The sequence below is a fragment of the Tenebrio molitor genome, chromosome 4, assembly GCF_963966145.1.
Source record: "Tenebrio molitor chromosome 4, icTenMoli1.1, whole genome shotgun sequence".
NCBI lineage: Eukaryota > Metazoa > Arthropoda > Insecta > Coleoptera > Tenebrionidae > Tenebrio > Tenebrio molitor.
The window spans coordinates 19,480,576-19,503,487 of NC_091049.1; the positions used below are offsets into that span (position 1 = coordinate 19,480,576).

Sequence of the window (22,912 nt, forward strand, 5' to 3'; positions counted from 1 at the left end):
CACCACTCTGTGGTTTGATGAATATTCCAGCAAAGATTACATTAACTTTTATTAAAGATTTTGCTAATTCAGCATTGATTCGATTAGAGAAAATTTTAACTTTAAAAAAAATATTTTTGGATCCCTGTATGCTAAGTTTGTTATAACGCCAGCAGTGTATATATATATACATTGCAGATTTAGAAAAAAATGGCCTGTAAATGTTCCATTACGCATATATGATAAAATTAGCACAATTTTTTTAGTAATTTCCTCGTCACCTTATGATCCTCGTGACTGATATGATTTTTTTCTTCATTAAAATCGCAAACATTAGCTTTTTTTTTTTAATGTGACCCGAAAGGTCAATATTAATGTTACACCACACGGGTTGGATGTACCTTTGACTTTGATAATTTTTGAATAACGTCAGCAAAAATGCTAATCGGGGAAGGTGTAGATTATTTAGAAATCAAATATTATATATATATTTCTTTATTTCAAATTACAATTGGGGTTTTTTTGTTTCTTGGAGTCTTCCATGGGGGTGTAACTACCGGAACGTATGTGGGATTATCATCATCATCCCACGATTCCTCTTCTTCAAGTTGGGTCTTCTTCCACCTCGGTTTTACTGGAGGAACGTATGTAGGATAATTATCATCATCCCACGATTCCTCTACCTCTTGCTGTTGAGGGTGCAACCGTTCTTGTAGTTGCACATCAAGATCCCGAATATATTCTTTATTGTGGCATTTCCACATGTGTCTTGGCAATCTACTTGCCAGACACATATGTAGCTTGTTATAAGGGCACTCTACAATGTCTTATTGGCTCATTGTCTGATACTTACTGTGTTGTATTTCAGCAGAGTTGAGCATATATATGTTTGTTGGAGTTCTTCCATTTGGGGGTGACTGGAAGGAACGTATGTTGGATGATTATCATCATCCCACGATTTCTCTTCTTTCTTCTCCTCTTGTGTCTTCTTCCACCACGGTTTGACTGGAGGAACGTATGTGGGATAATTATCATCATCCCACGATTCCTCTACCTCTTGCTGTTGAAGGTGCAACCGTTCTTGAAGTTGCACGTCAACATCTCGATAATATTGTTCTTTGTGACATTTCCACATGTGTCTGGGCAATCTACCTGCCAGACACATATGAAGCTTGTTGTAGGGGCACTGTACAATGTCTTGGCTCATTTTCGATGGATTATACTTACTGTGTTGTATTTCAGCTTAGTAGCAGTGTATATATATTGTAGATTTAAAAAAATATGACCTGTAAAGTCAATAAAAGTTCCATTACACATGCTTAGATAATAAAAATTAGCACATTTTTGTAAATTTCTGCAGCACCTTATTTTCCTCATAGCTGATATGATTTTTAATTAAAATCAGCTTACCAAACAAACATCAGCAGTTTTCAATCCAAAAATAAAATTATATCGATGCACCTTTGACTTTGACTAATAACATAATTTTTACCGGGTGATTAAGAAGGACTGTTTAAGTTGGCAGTACAATTAAGAAATTTTTTTAATTCGGTTATTTATAACACTGCAACCGGATATGTTTTGTTGGTTTATTTGACAAATATCTGATGTAGGTATAGCATTAACAACAGCAAGCCATCAACAACCGAAAGTTACTCCTGTTATACAATTTAAAATACAATTCAGTGTTACCAACTTAAACAGTCCTTCTTGATCATCCTGTAGAATAAAGTCAGCAAAAATATTATCTTCATGATATTGAAAATGTACAACGTTTTTTATTATTTTATTTATTTTACTATAAAAATAAAATATGAGTTTTTTTATTTCGTAAGGCAGTAGTGCTTCATGTACAACATGTTTTACAGTTTCTGGATTAACCTCATATGAGGACGGTGTAATAATACTAGCACTGTTACAAGAAACTGAAAATAATATCTGTAGAATAGATACAGAAGGTTTTATTTTATTTGTTTCGATTCATTATCATAATCATTAAAGTTGATTTTTTTGAAATGCCACAGAGATTTACAATGTCTTCTTTTATATCATTATAGAAATCTTTCGTTTGAATTATAAAAATAAACAAATCATTATCAATATATTTAATTGAGTATAAGATTTTCCTCATTTAAGTTTCATATATTCATAGTCAAATTTATACATAAACAATTTTGACAATTCTTATATTCAAAATCTGTAGCTGCTGATAATGGAGATCTTCAACTATATCTTTTTCAACAAATTACCTTCTTGCCCCACTTCTTCATCAAGAATTATGTTTGTACCTTCGTATAACCAGTTCCATAGTATTAAACTTTTCCTCGTCATCGATTTTGGTCGACATGTATCTGATTGGTAGATTACCAAATTTTTTCTTCAACGTCTTCCCTTGAAGATAGTACGATAAAAAAATAAAGACTTTATCGCTACCTAAAAATGCGTAAGCAACGATACAGCTCTTTATTAATTTCTAATATAAATACTGGGTGCCCCAAAATTCGCGGAACAACGTAGTAGTACGTTGTTAAGTAGTCATTAAGAGATCAGGTAAAAATGTTTAAAAAAATCAATCTTCTTTTTTGTAAAAGATATGGACCTATTCGTTACACTAAATGTGGCAACATTTAAACACATTCTATGCATCCCAATAGTCTGCAAATATTTAATTTTTGTTGTATCCATGGAAATGAGAGGGAAAAATCAAAGCCGTGTTGCCGTACGCTGTTTGAGGTAAAACGAACATAAAATTGTAACTTGGAAATGCTGGAAATAATGGAGAAAATAATTGCAAACCTGATCACAATCGTTCAAAATTATTAGGCCACTGGCTAGTAAAAGACAAATAGTTAAAATCTTTTTTATTATTTAAAATAAATGAGATCAAAGCTGCACCTTTTGGGCCCCCATATCTTCAAATCTAAGAGGTATAGAATTTTTTAATTATTTTTCTCGTTATTTTCTAACATGAATTGACATTACCTCATTGAGTTGTTCCGCGAATTTTGGGGCACCCAGTATAGAAAATGGTAAAAAAAACTCTGATTTAAAGTATGTTACTACATACAGCGTGTTTTTTAAATACTAGTACCAAAAACGACTGGTAACAGTTGAGGATGACTAGAACTCATACACAAAAAATTATCTAATAAAAGTCTTTTCGTTTTCGAGATGAAAATAAATTAAATTTTGTTTAAAATTGTCAGGTCGCTACTGAATTACAGGTAATTAAAAACGTAATTGGAATTGTCAAGCAACGAGAATTATTTTCTTATATTTTCGGGTTGCTATGGTTTAACGTATTGTTTTCTATAGTTGTGTCTGTGTCGTAGAATGTGCATGTACAGGGTTAGTTTCTCCCTACCGGTTTAGATTTAAAAAAATGGTTTTCTGTACTCTTTAGAATCTCCAGTTTTTTTTTTGTTCTAGCATTTAAAAAACACCTGTCTATTTCAAATTGTGGGTGATTCAAAATGATTGTGGATAAGTATGGCAACTGTGTACGAAAATGTATGTGCCAACTGTGTGGGTGGTGTAGAGGTGACATTTGTACATTTCATAAGCGTGCATTAGATCTTTTTTATATCATTACACGTTAGTAGTATAACACGCGGGGTTCTGCGACAGTTCGATGGCATGTCCATCCGCATCTCTTGGTAAGGTGACCTCAAGGTCGCGAAGAAGTCGATCGACAGTGACCAGCGGCTGAAGAAATTCGTGCAGACCTTAGCCTCAATCATTTTAATTTCTTGTCTTATGACATTATTTCTCCCCATTAACGAGGTAGTTGACTGATCTTTTTACAAACTTCGTTATATTTATTTGACATGTGAGCTTTATCTGTAATTCGATCTATGTCTGTTTGCGTAAGTTGTCGAAGATTATCAAAAACAGCAATTACTTTTCTCATTTCATCACGTTGTATAGGTTGTTTGATTAATTCGTTTCGTAATTGAAACCTTGAAGCGTTTTTTTCACTTATTTTTGTGTTAACCATCTCGATCGACAACTTATTAGAAAATAACATTTTTTGGAGATGGATTTCTGTAAGTATATAGGTTGAAAATTACTTTGATTATTATTTAGGATCATAAAAAAATAATAATAATTTGTAACAATTTTATCTTCATTACATTTTATAAAAAACCTTTAATGTTCCAGTTCGTAATGTCCACAATATAGTTTTTGTCCCCTTTCTGATGGAGTTATTGGATAATAACCCCGATGGTGTCCTATAACGTGTCCAATTAAATATTTTTGTGAATTTTTAATTGGTTTTCCTAGTGGAATTGATCTACTTTCGTTAAAATAAAATGCAGGATATTCTCGTAAAACAACTTTATCTTGATACACTTCATATAAATAAAAAGTACCATCTTCTAGGGGGAATCTTGTATTTGAAACAATTACACTTTGAGTATCATTATTTTCACTTGTAACGCTTGTTATAAGAAAAATAACAATTACTGTACCAATAAGAAAGCCCATTTTTATGGAACACATTTTTTCTCTCTCTTTAGTGTTGTTGCGAACGGTTCAGAAACCAGAAACATATTTATTTTAAAATAAATATAACACTACCTAATATATACCTACCAATAAGGTGTTTTTTAAACAGTTTGTTTTTTATCAATCCAACTGTTGTGAGTCAAATCAAAACCGAACCATTTCACGAAAACTTTATTGTTCTTTCTTCTTAATATCTTCTCTATTAAATATATATCTGGATGTTTGACTTTTTGTAATTGTTGTTGATAGCAACAACCCCCCCTGTTTGGATGTGTGATCAAACTCTGCACAGAAGAAATGAATCATGATACTATTTTCAGGTCTTTAATAAAAAAATGTTTTTCACACTCGTGGTATTTTATTTCAGCTCTTTTACATATTCATCATCAAATCTGTCATAGAAATCTATTAAATAAACTTTATGTACTCTTAAATCTAAACATAGCTTACAAAATAAAAGTCTAGTGTAACTGGATCTAGTCCAAACATCATCTAAAACGAATTGTCCAGCAGTCCTTCTCAGTCCACACACCACATACACTTTTTATTTTCCAAACCATAAGTTTATTTTTTTACAGTCACAATGATTTCACTGCTTTCTAACCGGTTGAAACGATCTACATATAGATATTGGTGTCCTGTTCAGTGATGTTGGATTTCACCTTGTTATCGATGGTCAGACTTCTAAGTAAAAAACATAAAATAACTATCTAAACGTAGTAGAATACTACTTTTTTACCTTGTCTTTTGAGGTGTATATTCAATTGACTCTTCACTATATAATATTCTCTCAACGGTGGCGTCGTTGTCGTTGTCTTTAATCCTATTAAGTTCTTGTGAAAACTTACAAAAGCAAAAATGTTGTTCACAGTTACAACACCACAATGTACCAGTAATTCTTTTTCTTCTTTGTTTAATTTACAAATGTTGAAACTGATTTTGTTCTGTAAAAACTCTCTTCCACTTTGAAGACTAATTCATAAAAAATAAAAAAATCAAAAAACACTGGAAAAGAAATGTAAAAACTCACCTTGTATAAGGTAAAATTTGAGAAATATGAAGAAAATTGAGATGATAAGATCAAATCAGACATAACTTTTAAATAAAACCATTTCTTGAGAGAGAGACTTATAACAAACCTAACATATTTTTTTTTTTGTTTGGGTTGTAATCTTTATTAAAATATTTAACAATGATCATTAAATCCCCAGGGTAACGTATCAGTATAATAATAATTAACCATTCGCTTATCATCGTGAGGATTTAATGCGATCTTTGTTTGTTCAATTGTATAGACTTCGTGCTTTTCAGATCTAATTAAATTTTGAGAAACTTCCAATTTCGACTTGTTCAATAAGCAATGCAAATAATCGTCAAAACAAATTTTTTTTAGAGCTGATTTTTTTATTCCTTTTGCTTTTTTTGTAATTCCCATATTTGAAATTAAATTTTCAATTTGCTCTGCACTAACATGTTTGTTTTTTAGCTCGTTAGTTTTATCTTCTTTCTCGTTTGAATTAATTTGCAATTTTAATGTATACATTTTAGAACGTAAACCTACAAAATCAGTCATAATTTTCCCATTATTTTCATCTATCATGAGGCCTACAACTTTTTTATTTGCTTGTGGTATACCGTATACATTATCTGCAGGATAATCTGATGTATCAAATTTATATAGATCCTTTTTAATATATTTGTAAATATCATCTACATAAAATTGATAAATTAAACTGTCAGTATCAGTATCCTACAATTTAGCCGAATTTCCAAATTTTTGTTTTATTTAATTATAATGAAAATCATAGACAACAGTTTTCGAAATATCCAAAATTGACATACCAACAAAAATCGGTTTGTTAAACAGTACTTTCAATTTCTTCATTTCGATAATTGCTATATTTTCATTAAAAATAGTGGCACTATGGAAATTTGGTTGAGAAATATAATAATTTGCTCCGTATTTACCAGACCATTGAGTTACCAATTTGACCTCTTTATATTTTCGAACATTTTCTATTGTTTTTCCGAAATTGGCGATATTCATTGATTTATATTGATTTTTTTCAAAATCGTTTTTACCTTGTTTTCTGAGTTCTGTATTTAAGTCAATATAACTTTTAAGAAATCGAGATATGAATTTTTGTTATTTTTATTCCAAGATTGACGGCTTGCTGCAAATTTAAGTAATGTATGACATATCGGAACATTAGAATCTGAAAGTGGTGGAACTAAATGCTCTGGACAAAGTGGCAAATCTTTATGAGATTCAAAAATTTCTTTGGGATAATGTAAGTCTACCTCTAAAATGTATCCAATATCACTATCAGCTGAAATATTCATAAAATTTTCATTATAAATGTCTTCACTATTAATCCAATGGAAATTGCCTACGGGTAGAGCAAAACTCATAGCTACACCATATAATTTGTTTACATCAAAATACATTAGAAACGAAGTTTGTTCTTCAGGATTGTAATCGTTAATTATTTGCTTTAGCATAACGATTGCTACACTGAGAAATACCACCTCGAATTCCCTTTTCAATATCAACGTCCGTTAGTAGTTCTAATTTAACACCAGTATATTTTAGCATTGCATCAAACGAGTACCCAGGTATTGTATAATAATGTAAACAATCCAATTGATAGGTATTCCTGCATGTTGTACGAAAATTTTCAAATATATCAGCAAGTAGTAATACATCTGTTATTAAATAAAGTTCTGCATATTCCTGCAATGTATTAATTTTGAAAGTTCTCCAAACGTTATTTTACTATAAAACGCTTGTCGTTCAGGTAAACAGTTATCTTGTAATTTGTCCCAATTATCAAGATACTCATATGGAAATACACCTTTTCGTGTGACTAAATCAAATTGCGCAGGATCAGAATAAAAAATTTTAGTAATACTTTTTTTTTCATTTGGTAAAAATGATGATAATTTTTCAATGCTTTCAGCCATAAACCTATATGAATCCAAAAAACGAAAGTTAATTTTTGCGCCTGCTACGTATTTTGAAAATGATATATATTTTTCTTTATTAATAGGAAGTAAATTAATTTTTCCTAAAATTTCTGTACTTAAGGCTTTTATGATGAAATGACTGTCATAAGCAGATAAATTATGGAAAATTACAGGTAGCATATGTGAATCTTCATAATTTAAATTACATGAATTATGTGCAGCACCTCTATACTCGTATTCACCAGTCAAATGACAATGTTCTTTAACTTTATCCCCAGCAAATAATTTTTCACAAATGTAACACGTAGTGGCTGAATTGAAATCATTTTCTTGAGTCAAATTAAGTGGTTTTAGATCAATCTTCTTTTTAAATATTTTATTTAATTCTAGTGCTATTGCTTTTAGTTCCTGAACAAACCAAGCAAAAGTAAGTTTATAGTACTTTGTACGGTGAGTATAATGACTTTTACTCAAGAGTAAAAGTAAAATTTCTTCTTCCTTAATAGTGAAAACATTTATTGATAATGCATTCATCATTTCAAATTTGGGAATGTATTTTAAAGTAATTGGAAATTTCATTCCGTCATATTTTAACAATTTACTAAAATGTGGATAACTGGATACTCTACTACAATTTTTTTCTGCATTAGCAGGCCGCAAAGCACAAACAACAGACCACAAAAACAGTATTCATCATTGTTTTTGATGTTTATAACGCTTTTAGTTTTTCTTATAAAAGATGGTAAATCAACATAATGTTGAAATACCAACATTTATAGGATTATAAGAGTTAATGTTAATTTTTATGTAAAGGATTTCAGAAAGGGCCCAACCGCTATCACGTTCTTGGAACTCTTCTAAATCGTTTAAAATTTTATCAACAATTTGTAATTTATGCCATTCATTCAAATTTGTATTTTTATCTATACTCTTGTTTTTTGTGGTAAAGAATTTATATGAGGTTTCACCACTCTGTGGTTTGATGAATATTCCAGCAAAGATTACATTAACTTTTATTAAAGATTTTGCTAATTCAGCATTGATTCGATTAGAGAAAATTTTAACTTTAAAAAAAATATTTTTGGATCCTTGTATGCTAAGTTTGTTATAACGCCAGTCTTCATTCGATTTTTGACACAAGATTCTACATCTTGCCAAATTAATTTGCATTTGGCATTTCCTGGACGGTTTCGATAGCCATTGAATCAATAGTTTTAGTACTCATGATAGTGAAGAAGAAAAAACTGTAGATAACAGAAAAAAACATTCATATTTTGAGATAAATATTTTTAAAAGGTCTTACCTTTAAAAATATACACTTTTTTTGTTCTCTCTTACTTACTGCATGCATTTCAGCTTACTAGCAGTGTATATATATACATTGCAGATTTAGAAAAAAATGGCCTGTAAATGTTCCATTACACATATATGATAAAATTAGCACAATTTTTTTAGTAATTTCCTCGTCACCTTATGATCCTCGTGACTGATATGATTTTTTTCTTCATTAAAATCGCAAACATTAGCTTTTTTTTTTTAATGTGACCCGAAAGGTCAATATTAATGTTACACCACACGGGTTGGATGTACCTTTGACTTTGATAATTTTTGAATAACGTCAGCAAAAATGCTAATCGGGGAAGGTGTAGATTATTTAGAAATCAAATATTATATATATATTTCTTTATTTCAAATTACAATTGGGGTTTTTTTGTTTCTTGGAGTCTTCCATGGGGGTGTGACTACCGGAACGTATGTGGGATTATCATCATCATCCCACGATTCCTCTTCTTCAAGTTGGGTCTTCTTCCACCTCGGTTTTACTGGAGGAACGTATGTAGGATAATTATCATCATCCCACGATTCCTCTACCTCTTGCTGTTGAGGGTGCAACCGTTCTTGTAGTTGCACATCAAGATCCCGAATATATTCTTTATTGTGGCATTTCCACATGTGTCTTGGCAATCTACTTGCCAGACACATATGTAGCTTGTTATAAGGGCACTCTACAATGTCTTATTGGCTCATTGTCTGATACTTACTGTGTTGTATTTCAGCAGAGTTGAGCATATATATGTTTGTTGGAGTTCTTCCATTTGGGGGTGACTGGAAGGAACGTATGTTGGATGATTAACATCATCCCACGATTTCTCTTCTTTCTTCTCCTCTTGTGTCTTCTTCCACCACGGTTTGACTGGAGGAACGTATGTGGGATGATTATCGCCATCCCACGACGATTCTTGCTCTTGCTCTTGAGGGTGCAACCGTTCTTGTAATTGAAGATCAAGATCCCTCATGTACTCCTGATTGTGGCATTTCCACTTATGCCTGGACAATCTACTTTTCAAACACATATGAAACGGATTGTACGGACACTGTACGATGTCGTCCATTGTGCAGATACTTACTGTGTTGTATTTCAGCAGAGTTGAGTGTATATCTTGTAGATTTAAAAAAATATGACGTCAATAAAATGTTCCACTAGCACATTTTGTAAAATTTCATGCTCGTCATAACTGATATGATTTTTATAAATAAAATCTGCACCTTTGACTGAAAATTTTTAGAATAGAGTCAGCAAAAATATTATCGTAATGTTTCCACACTACACGTGCGCTAAGATCATAAGAAATTAGCTGATATGATTTTTTTTTAATTAAACAAACAAACATCAGCAGTTTTCAATTCATCGTCTTCGGTGGTGGTGTTGGTAAGCAAAAGTAAGTTTATACGGTGAGTATAATGAGTTTTACTCAAGAGTAAAGGTAAAATTTCCTCTTCCTTAATAGTGAAAGCATTTATGGATAATAATCCATTCATCATTTCAAATTTAGGAATGTCTTTTAAAGCATTTGGAAATTTTATTCCATCATATTTTAACAGTTTACTAAAATGTGGATAACGGGATACTCTACTACAATTTTTTTCTACATTAGCAGGCCCTAGAGCACAAACAGTATTCATCGTTGTTTTTGACGTTTATAATGCTTTTAGTTTTCTTATAAAAGACGGAAAATCAACATAATGTTGAGTTAATGTTAATTTTTATATAAAGGATTTCAGAAAGGGTCCAACCGCTATCACGTTCTTGGAACTTTTCTAAATCGTTTAAAATTTTATCAACAACTTGTAATTTATACCATTCATTCAAATTGGTATTTTTATCTATACTACTGTTTTTTGTGGTGAGGAATTTATGAGGTTTCGCCACTCTGTGGTTAGTGAATATTCCTTTATTAAAAATTTTGATACTTGAGCATTGATTCGATTAGAGAAAATTTTAAGACTTTTTTTTAAATATTTTTGAATCCTTGTATGCTAAGTTTGTTATAATGCCAGTCTTCATTTAATTTTTGAACCAAGATTCTACATCTTGCCACATTAGTTCGCATTTGATTTTATTCTTTAGTGTTTTTTTAACATAAGTTTAAATTTTGCAAGATGTTGTTTTAGAATCGACAAGGCGGATTCAATTCGCGAAAAGTTTTTGATACAACTTGATTTAGTTCAAATAGATTTAGAGAGTATAAAAATAACTTTTAAAAAGTCTTACCTTTTCAAGCTTCTTAAATTCTTCATCTGACTCAAGTTTGCTTCTCATATATTTAACGGGGAAATTCCCAAACTTTTTTTTGAGCGTTTTCTCCTTTGGCGAATAACTGAGTGATATAAAAATTTTATCACGCCCTTTTATTTTAATGTCTTTTCACTGTTAATGCTGTTTTTATAGGAAAATTAGTTATTATTACTAGTGCTACTGCTCTAATGTACTATACAATTTTTGCAAATAATAATGGAAACAAAAAAGGAAACGACGTTTATGGCAAAAATAATGGTTACGTGAAAGGGAGAAATATAGTGACATAGAATTGCGCGTTGATGAACATGACGATCTTTGTTAGTCATTTTTGCTTTCAGAAGTCAGAAAAAAATATTTTAAGACTTTTTAAAAAATATTTTCGGATCCTTGTATGCTAAGTTTGTTATAATGCCAGTCTTCATTCGATTTTTGAAACAAGATTCTACATCTTGACAAATTAATTTGCATTTGGTTTTATTCTTTAGTTTGTATTTCAACATAAGTTTAAATTTTCCAAGATATTGTTTTAAAATCGACAAAGCGGATTCAATTCGCGAGAAGTTTTTGACACAACTTGATCTAGTTCTAATGGATTTAGAGAGTATAAAAATATTTTTTTTTAAATGATGAATATAATTTTGTAGTTCTTTTTTTGTTTTAATGATTCTGCTTACCATCTCAATTTTCTGGACGGTTTCGATAGCCATTGAATCAATAGTTTTAGTATTCATGATAGTAGAAGAAAAACTGTAGATAACAGAAAAAAAAACGTTCATATTTTGAGATAAATATTTTTAAAAGGTCTTACCTTTTTTAAAAAATACACTTTTTTTGTTCTCACTTACTAAGATGGTGGTCACTTTGAAAACAGATTACTTACTGCATGCATTTCAGCTTACTAGCAGTGTATATATATATACATTGCAGATTTATAAAAAATGGCCTGTAAAATGTTCCATTACACATAGATGATAAAATTAACACATTTTTTTAGTAATTTCCTCATCACCTTATGCTCCTCGTGACTGATATGATTTTTTTTCTTCATTAAAATCGCAATCAACAATTTAAAAAAAAAAATGTGACCCGAAAGGTCAAAAAAACGGGTTGGATGTACCCCCGATTTTTCTTCTTTTTTCTCTGTCTTCTTCCACCACGGTTTGACTGGTGGAACGTATGTGGAATGATTATCGTCATCCCACGATTCTTGCTCTTGAGGGTGCAACCGTTCTTGTAGTTGTAGATCAAGATCCCTCATGTACTCCTGATTGTGGCATTTCCACATATGCCTGGACAATCTAGTTTTCAAACACATATGAAACGGATTATACGGACACTGTACGATGTCGTCCATTGTGCAGATACTTACTGTGTTGTATTTCAGCAGAGTTGAGTGTATATATTGTAGATTTAAAAAAATATGACGTCAATAAAATGTTCCACTAGCACATTTTGTAAAATTTCATGCTCGTCATAACTGATATGATTTTCATAAATAAAATCATATCGATGCACCTTTGACTTTTTTAGAATAGAGTCAGCAAAATATTATCGTCATGTTTTTCCAGACTACACGTATTTTAGCAAAATAAAATTTGAAAAATATTTTAAAATTTATTTATTTAATTTAATATTTTGTAGGATTTTAATTTTTTTCTTTTACCTTCTTCCTCATGATTTTGGTGACATGAACCAGCTTTCATCTCATTCCATTCATCATCTTCTATCCTATTTATAAGTGAAAAGGTAAAAATTAAGCAAAGCAATTAATTAAATTACTTAAGCACTTGCCCATCTGGGGATACGGGTCCATTTAAATTTTGAATCTCCGAATCAACTTTATCATCCTCGTCATCATCCTCACTACTCATTTGCGAGGGTTCCTCCAAGTAAAGTTTTTTCGTGCTGGTTTGGAGACGATGCATTTCTTCAAGGTCCTCGTCCACTAAATTGAACTTATATCGTTTCACCACCTTTTTCAATATTTTAAATTCTTCATCATTGTCAAGTTTCGTTCGCATATAGCGAACTGGTGAATTACCAAATTTCTTTTTTAGTGTTAATCCCATGGGGGAGTAACTTAATGATAATGAGATAAATATCTTATCATTTTTCTCCTTAATTACTTTAACACCATATCTATATAAAACATGATTATATCCCCACCAATAAGGTGTTTTTTTTTTTTAAACAATTTGTTTTTTATCAATCCAACTGTTGTGAGTCGATCTATACCCAACCATTTCACGAAGGCTTTATTGTTCTTCTTAATATCTTTTCTACTAAATATACATCTGGATGTTTAATTTTATCCTGTTTTTGATAATCTTGTAATAGATATGTTTGGATTTGTTAATAGGATTTTTTTTTTATGGTAAAAATTTCAGTTGACCAATTTGGCATGTACTTCTTCTAAAAAACTCCTCTAGTTTTTGAAATTCGTACATGATCACCTACATGAAATTTTGAGGATAAATTTACAATTTTTATACGATTATAAACAGTGTTTGAATGTTTCTTTTCATGTTTCTTCAGAAGGTTCTACGTTTTGAATTATTATATTTTTGTACGATATTATACAATAAATGAATCCACCTTTAATGTGCGTGATAGTTAAATTCTTTCGTCAATGTTCTTTTCACTATATACATTGTGTAATATTGTATTTTTTCATTAATAATAATTGAAATGTTTTGTTTGAAACATTCTTTTCCCATATCGGTTTGTAAGTTTTTAAGACTTTGCTGTTTGAACACTTTTTTCATATTTTCAACAACTTCTGAGCCAGTCTTCGTTTTCAACGGGAACGCCCATACAAATTTCGAGAAACAATTGATTACCACTAAAATATACTACGTGACAAAGAAAGGTAAACACCCGGTACTTATAGTTTTATTTCAATAAATTTTTGCGGGCAAATGTGTTTTGGGTCAGGTAAGAAATGATTAAATTTACAGCCCTATCTATGCAGTATTCTGGCTTTTGTGCTGCTGGTTCGGTTATTGTAAACGTTAGGAAATTTTGTCTACATTGAAAAAATTTACTTTTAAATTTTAGAAAATTTGTTGAAAAATGTAAGGCGAGAAATGCCGCGAGTGCGTAGACTTGGTCACATTCCTCAGCTTAGTGACTTTGGAAAAGGGCGGATTGTAGGCTTACGAAAAGCAGGTTTGTCAGTTAGAGAAATTGCCAGAAGAACTGGCAGATTTGTACGCACCATTTTAAGATATCATAAGGCATGGACTCAAGAAGGCCGTAAACACAGGGCTAGGGGCACCGGACGTCGTAGGATGACAACAGAAAATCAAGATCAATCAAAGAGTGTTTACCTTTCTTTGTCACATAGTATATACTTAAAACCGTTATTCTCCATTTTTCGCTTTTTAACTCTATAATATTTGCTTCACGTAATTCTTCGATGATACTAATTATTTCGTTTCTATGATTAAAATTGCCTGCTGCTTGAGACGCTATTAATAAATGTAATCTTCCCACAAGTTCATTCGGGTCATCCCAATAGATTAAATCAATTGCATTCTTATTAACTTCTTTTAATAAACCTTGACCCGATGTTGATTGTTTCTCTTCCTCTTGTTCACGAGTTGTTAATACTAACGGTGCAATAATGTTTTTATATTTTGGTAATTTGCCACTGTCTATTTGTTGATTGGTTTGATAATAGCGTTTATGTGCATTTGTTTTCACAATAATTTCTTCATAGTGTTTGAGATCCTCTTGAGTATAATTAGTGGGAGTTTTTTTAAATAATAACTCGTATAATCATTTGGCGCCTTTATAGGTTTTATTTTGTATAATTAGATCGTTATTCAGAATAGATAATTTTGAATTACCGACTTTAAATGATTGAGAAGAGGCGTCATATCTAACTCCATACTTATGATCGAATACATCTTTGACCATATCATTAATATATTTTCTCGGTAATGCTTGCAATGGTGCTTCTTCTTCTAACACATCACTTATTTCTTCAAAGTTTGAATTATCCACCTGAGGTTGTTCAGATGATCGTGCAGATGTGATCACTTGAAATTGCTTTTCCGTTTTAATCTGGGAGCTAAATAGATTTCGGTCTCAGCTCCAATTCTAGGTAATAATAATTCTTATTATTATTATCTAAATTGATAGTTTTTATACTTACATTGATTGGTCAGCTGTAGTATTCATTGTCTTGTAACGTTTCATAACAAAATAAATCAAAAGTTTGTTTAGTTTTTATTTGTCTTGAGGGGGGTTTATACAATTTCAAATTTTCTGCACAGAAACAAAAATATTTGTTGCAAATGTGACAAAACCTTGTTTCACCAGACGTTTTATAATCTATGAGTAAAAACGTTGTTGTAACAATTTTCCTTCTTTGTTCCAACTCAATTGATTTCTTAAATTTATTCCCATCTGTAAACACCTTATCCCACCAACCACAAGAATGATTCGATATGTAAGGTTTGAATAAAAATATACAATTCACGTAAATTAATTAAACCAGAAGAAGATCTCAGTCAAAATATCCCAAGGTAAAGTGTCCGTGTAAAGATAGTTGACAATTCTTTTTCATCGTGGGGGCTTAAAGCAACATTTTTTTGTTGGACGTTATAAACTTCATCCTTTTTTGAAACAATAGCATTTTGACAAATCTCGATTTGAGTATTCTTAAATAAACATTCGAAATAATCATTGAAACTGGTTTGGTTCATAGCAGAGCTTTGTATACCCTTTGCCTTTTTGATAACTCCTAAATTTGAAATAAAATTTTCCATTTGTTTTTTATCAACTAATTTAGCTTTTAATTTATCTATTTGCTCATTCTTTTCCTGATCGCTCACTAATGATTTTAATGAATACATTTTTGAACGTAGACTAATGGAAGTGGGTCATAATGATACCATTATTTTTATCCTTCATTAATCCAACCACTTTTTTATTTTTTTAAAGGAATTTGATATACATATATTATTTTGACTATAGTCTGATGTGTCAAATCTATTAATATCTTCTTGAATGTGTTCATAATATATCATGATCAAGAAACTGGTAAATTAAACTGTCAGTATACAATAGTTTAGCACTATATATTTCCAAATTTATTTAATATGTAGTTGTAATGAAAATCGTACAAGATTGTTTTTGAAATGTCTGAGATAGACATTCCAATATAAATGGGTTTATTAAAATTTACTAGTTTCCCAAATTCATTCTTACATAGTTTTCGCAATTCTATATTTAAATCAATAAATTTTTTCCGCCAACGTGATTGTTTAAATTTTAAGCATCTATGTATTTTTTTAAGTTTTAAACCTAAATAAAGAGCTTGCTGAAGATTTCTATAGTGAATGATATATTTATTTTTATCATATAATGTCGTTAACAATTTTGGATTATTTGAATCGGAAACAGGTGGAATTAAATGTTGGTAAATCTTTATGAGTGTTAAACAGTTCTTTAGGATAAGAATGTTCTACCTCAAAAATGTGTCCGTAATCACTATCTTCAGGAAGATTTAAAACATTCTCATGATGAATATCTATATCTTCAATCCAATGAAAGTCTGCAAAAGGTAGAGGATAACGCATCGCTGTACCATACAGATTATTAACGTCAAAATACATGAGATAACTAAGGGGTTCATCAGGATTGAAATCTTTTTCCATGTATTTGTTATATTATTAGCTTTAGCATAGCGATTGGAGCATTGTGAAACACCACCTCTTATCCCTTTTTCTATAAACATAATCATGTCCACATCAGTTAATAATTCTAATTCTACCTCAGTCATTTTTAACATACATACTGTCAAATGCAAAACCTGGTGCAGTGTAATAGTGGAGACAATCTAATTGATATGTTTCTAAACATTGCATCCTAAAGTTTTCAAATATGTCTACAAGACGTAAGACATCAGTTTTCAAGTACAAATCAGCATATTCTTGTATCGTTTTAATATTAAATCGATTACATACATTAATAGCACGTTTGTAGTCTTCACAAGAAATTTGAGTGTTGTTAATTTTACAAAAAAATTTTCTTGGGATGGTAAGTGAGTAGGTATCATTTAATTTTTCCCAAGAGTCGAGATTTTCATAGGGAAAGACACCTTTTCGTACAACTAAGTTACATTCACTACCATTGTGGTAATATTTTCTAGTAATAACTTTTTATGTTTGAAGACAATGTGTCAAGGCCACTAGGCATAAATCGATAAGAGTCCAAAAATCTAAGGTTAATGTTGGTATTTTGTACAGGAAATATATTTTTCCTTATTTAAAGGTAGCAAATTTATATTTCCATCAATCTCAGTGTAAGTGCTTTAATCATAAAATGACTCTCATAAGTCATAACCCGACAAGTTGTGAAATATTACTGGTACAGTATATTACTTATAATTAGTATTACATGAATTGTGTGCTGCACCCCTAAAATTTCCAGTAAAATGACAATGATCTTTTATTTTTACATCAAAATATGGAAAGGATGTTTCTGCGTTTCTTGGTTTAACAAATAATCCAGCTGAAATAACATTTACTTTTAACAAAGACGTTCTTACTTCATTTTTAATTCTTAGAGAAAAACTTCGAAAAGCTTTTTTAAGAAATTCGTTTGGGTTTTAAATTTTCAAGTTTGTTATAACCCCCGTTTTAATTCTGCCTTTAAAACATGATTCAACATCTTGCCGAATTAGTACTTTGTTTTTTAAATATTTAATTTCACCAAATTTAGCTTTAAAATTTTGAAGATATTTGTTCAACATACTCGTAGATAGATCTGACTCAATTTTGTTAAAACTTTTTACACGGTCACTTCAATTCTTAACACGTTTGTTAAGAATTAAAATGGTTTTTCTTAAATAATTAACATGTTTATAATACTCTTCTTTTGTTTTAATTAATCTACTCACCAGTACAATATTTTTCAAAATATTGGTGCAATAGGCTTTAACAACTTGGGAACCCATTTCACTCAATTAAAGAAACAAGCTAATGAAAAAAAATACTTCGATTTAAAAATTAAACAGAGCCACTCATACTTAACATTTCTGCTTAGTTGATGGTTACAGTGAACATCATTTCTAAATCACTTAGGTACAGTCGATGGACAAATAAAACTGGGACAAAAATGACAATCACATAAGTCAAAATTTACAAATTTGTATCGTTTAATTACGGCTTTATCACAAATAGGTTAACTTTGGTATGACATATTATATAGACACTGACAAATATATTGACAATTCAATGGTTTGATTTACATAGATTAAATTTTATGCGTCCCAGTTTTATTTGTCCACCGACCGTACATATTTATATCAATTTCTTAATAAAAATGTAATATGTATTGTCATCATATACATTTGAAACATATGATTTCAAATTAAATAATAAAGAGTTATTTGTGTAAAATTTGTGCTGAATTTGCCTGATAGTAAAATGCTTTTATAAGAATGTGCACATGTTCTTCATCTGATTCTAATTTGCTGCTCATATATTTAACGGGGAGATTCCCAAACTTTTTTTGAGCGTTTTCTCCCTTTTATTTTAATGTCTTTTACTCCATATCTTTAAAAATAAAGTATTTAATAAAGACTTTACAAATTAAAATAAAATAAAAAAATTAACGTGCATGGAGTAGTTGCCATTCTTGTAGAAGAAAAAATGTTACTTGTTCAATCAGAAGTAAAACAAGAAGTGATACCACTAAACCAAGATGAGCATCCTTTTATAAATGAAAAATCAAACATATTTTTGTAATTGTTTAAGAAAAAACATACAGTGTGTCCCCGGATAGGTGAAGCGACTATTATTATATTTAGAGGCACCTGTTTTTACTGAAGTAACAGGAAAAGAAGAGGAAGAAGCAGAAGAAGACAGCAGTTGTTGTGAACAATCATCATCAACACAAGTTTGGCATACAAACAAAAAATAAGACACTTTTATCAACACAAGTTTTTTTTATTTCTTACAATAATTACACCAATTATATAAATTGTAAACGTTCTCCAAGCTATAGTTCAAATTATTAAAATAATGCTTTTGACAGTGAAACGATTTAAAAATTTCTTTTAAATTTGAAAATGCTGGATAACCATCTTCTTCCTAATCAATAACTTCCATATTGAGTAACGTACTTAACCATTCCTTTTTCTGAGCACCTTCCACTGCAACTATAATGTCTTCGTTGTTATTGTTGTTGATGAAATTTTCGATGAAACTCGATAAATTTTCATAGTTGATATTACAATACCAGTTACCATCCCATTGAAGTCTATGTAGATTATTCGTTAACCAGTTCCATTGTTTTTCAATTCGACGATTAAATAACGTCTTATCGAAGGGTAATTTTAAAATTGCATGATCAGACTTTCCATTTATTGTATTTATTATGGCTATTTCTTTACATATGAAATTACTTGTGCCATATTGGAAACCTTGCACGTCAACGATAAACATTTTTTTTTACAAAATTCTTACACGACCCGTTAAATGTTCGTAACTCACGGACTGTTCGTACAAGACTAAACAAAAAGCTGAAGAATTTGTAGGTATATCAGCGAGAGTTTCAAATTCTATTCGTGCATCTACGGTTCCGTTTTTGAACGTTACTTGGATAGTAGTATATTTTTACTCCAATATAGCAGCATATAAAGGGTGTTTTTTTAAATTTGGCGTTGAAGTAGGCGTTGGAGAGTCGATTGAGATCGCACCACTCGTGTAAAAGCGTAAGATTTAAACAGCTGATCCGTGATCCGTAACCTGTATAGTGCGTTCACAATCGACAGTTCAACGCCTACTCGACGCCAAATTTAAAAAAACACCCGTTACATATAGCACAAAATTCACAATCGACACGTGAACAGAGAAATTCGCCATTAATATTAACTGCCTGGGAACGCTGTTTTGTATAAACTTACCCGCGTCTCTGAACTATAATTTACCACGTCTGTGGTGTTATCTAGCCGCAGTTTAAGACATTACCGAGATACGAGGAATTGGCTATATTGCCCGCTTGGCCATATTGGCTGCAGTTACCTTATTCCTTTTTTACGTGGAATGTACGTTTTATAGTTATAATGGACCCAAGATCGTTCTTCTTCTTCTTTTGGTATTCAAGTTGTTCTAGATGTTGCATTTGTTATTGTTGGATTGGTTGCTGGTTACCTCTTGCCATCCATTGAATCTCAATCTCTTGTATTCTAACCGATGGCATTTCCACATGTGCTTATTGATTCTTTTTTCTAAGCAAGATTTGATTGATTTAATTCGTAATTTTGCAGTGACTTTATTGTGGAGTTGCTGGAACCATGGTTGCTAATGAAGTGAACAAATTCGCAAAAATGTTCCTTATTCATAGGCGTTGAAAATACAAGGATATAGGGTAATTTCCATCCTTTTGATTTCACCTCCAAAAGTCATTTACGCAGAATTGTTTTGTGTCAAGGATACTCCACATTTTTTTTCCAAACTTATTTCAGAATCACCCTGCATACATGTACCTACACTTCGTCGCAAAATTAACGCATACAGTTTAAAAACTTTAAAAAAGCCTGTAAATTGTAATTTTAAATTATGTATTGTAACGGGTAAAAGCGCCCCATTTTTGAGGATTCCTTTGCGCAAAAATTAAGTTACATTCTACTAGTAAAGCATTTATTTTGTAATTTTTAATTAAATAAACAGAAATATACAGGGTATTTTGAAGCTTAACAAAATCAACTTCAACAAATTTGACAACAAGAACAATTTAATAACGCGTATTTCCCCCTCTTACATTAATTACTGCTTGACATCGTCTACCTATACTCGATGTCAACGTTCTAATTTCATTTTGATCGATCGTATTCCAAAGGTTGATGCAAGGTTTTTAAGCTTCTCCCCATATTGTCCCATAAATGTTCAATGGGATTCAAATCCGCGCTGCGAGCTGGCCAATTCATAATAACAATTCTAACCTCATGAAGGTACTGTCTCACTATTTGTGCTGTGTGAGGCCTGGCATTACCATTCATCAATATGTATGTAAGGTGCGTAAGGTACAACATGAGCTTCCAAAATGGTTGTTACGTATCTGTCTGCTGTTAACCTTCCCAGATTAACACTTACTAGCTCCGTACGGCCTTCTAAAGATATCTCACCACAAACCATAACTGAGCCTCCACCATAACTGACCGTCTGAGCTATGTTACATTGAACATAACGTTCCCCTGGTCGTCTATAAACCCTCATACGCCTGTCATTGGAAAATGTACAAAATCTAGGCTCGTCTCGTAAACAGCACTCTAGCCGAATCAGCTTCTTGCAAGTTTAAATGTGCATGGGCAAATTCTAAACGGTTTCTACGATGTTTTGCCGTTAAAAGTAGACTGGTAGCAGGAAGGGTAGTAGCTGATGTTCTGCTAACCCTCTTTTAATTGTGTCTTGGCTGATCAGAGCGTTATACCTCAAAGAAACTTTATTCTCTATTCCTTGAATTACAATAAAAACATATCTGTGAATCTTGATGTGGAGGACCACTCATTAGGGTAGTGTCGATCTTCCCGAATCGCTGCTCCCCCCGGACTTGGATTATTGCTCAGTTGTAAAAATGTAGAGACTGCAGCAACGAAGTCCATTTTTCTTTCTTCATCTATAAATTGTAAACATACATTTTCCGCTTCTTGGAGGCTAGTACTTGTTACAAACCTCTGTCTTAACGTCTGTAATCGCAAAAATCTGTCTTGATTAGCCGTTGTTATTCGTTTTCGCCCCTACCCGGTTCGTCTTTTGTTGATTCCAGTTTCTAGGTACCAATTTATGAATTTATGACTTTTGAAATGGTTGATTGCATCACACCAAAACGTTCTGCAATACTTTGCTGCGTTCTTCCTTCTTCGGAAGGTGCTACAGCCACTGCACACTCTTCCGGTGTTCAAACAAATCAGACAACAATTTTAATGAGTAATTTAAACCGTAGACCTGCAAACTCTATCATAATTTTTCCATTATTTTAATTTTTCATCAAACTTAATGCTTTTTTATTAATTAAAGGAATTTCATAAACATTTTTGATAAGATAATTTGATGTATCAAATTTATGTACGTCTTCTTTAATAGACCGTGGTTATGTCTAAAAGATTGTGTTAATAAGTATCACTGGCACAGTGTACATTATACTCTTCGTCTCCGACTTTTCAGTGTGCTAAGGAGGAACTCGGTAAGTGTTTCCCCTAGACATTCATTTTTTGAACATGTGTTGTTCGTCCCGATGATACCGTGACCTCGGCAGGAATCGAGTCGTTATCGGGACGGACAACTTTTTGTGTCCTTATCTTGCTTCGCCTCTGCTGTTTTTCGTTTTTGTAACAGGACGGCGGCGGCGAGGGTCGGAGCCGGAAGAAGACCTCCCGGAGTAGTCCGGTTGGATCCTCCGCGGATCGCAGCCGCGGTCAAAGTCAGAGCCAGCGGGCCAGGGTTCAGGATCCAGCTCGGCAGGTGGTGCGGTGGTGGTCCCCCTTTCCGAGACTTACTTCGAAGACGAGGACAAGGGGTGACTAGTGGAGAGACGCGTGTAGTGAAAAGGACCACCGTGAGGTGAAGTGTAGATTTAAGGGTAGTGTAAGGTTTAGGTTAAGGCTAGCTTGTAAGTTAGGGTAAGTTTTAGGTTTAAGTTTAGTTGTCTAAGACCTTGTAAATAGCTCTCGACGAGAGAAATGTAACCCGGAGGTTAATAAAGAATTTTATTAACGTAACAGTAGACAACTGGGAACTTCTACCTAACAGCCAGTACATTTTCCTCTATTCTTTTATTGGTAAAAGTTATGTGTGTAGATTTTGTTTCGTTCAATTAGATTCACCATTCACGGGTCCATTCAGTTATTTCATCACAAGCACT

The 22,912-nt window shown here is 31.8% G+C and overlaps 1 protein-coding gene across 8 annotated transcripts in view; it reads left to right on the top strand.

The window, feature by feature from the left end:
- LOC138128364 (serine palmitoyltransferase 1-like) overlaps positions 1–22,912 on the top strand; it is a 165,727-nt gene that overhangs the window by 137,382 nt on the left and 5,433 nt on the right. Inside the window, exons 3-4 of one of the 8 annotated variants that reach the window (XR_011158616.1) lie at positions 515–623; positions 851–22,769. The exons of 1 other annotated variant lie outside the window; for it this stretch is intronic. The gene's annotated coding sequence lies outside the window, so the exon portion shown is untranslated. Of the gene's footprint in view, positions 1–514; positions 22,770–22,912 lie in introns of those variants that run through there. 6 more of the 8 variants (XR_011158619.1, XR_011158621.1, XR_011158620.1 and 3 more) reach the window with 6 other exon arrangements.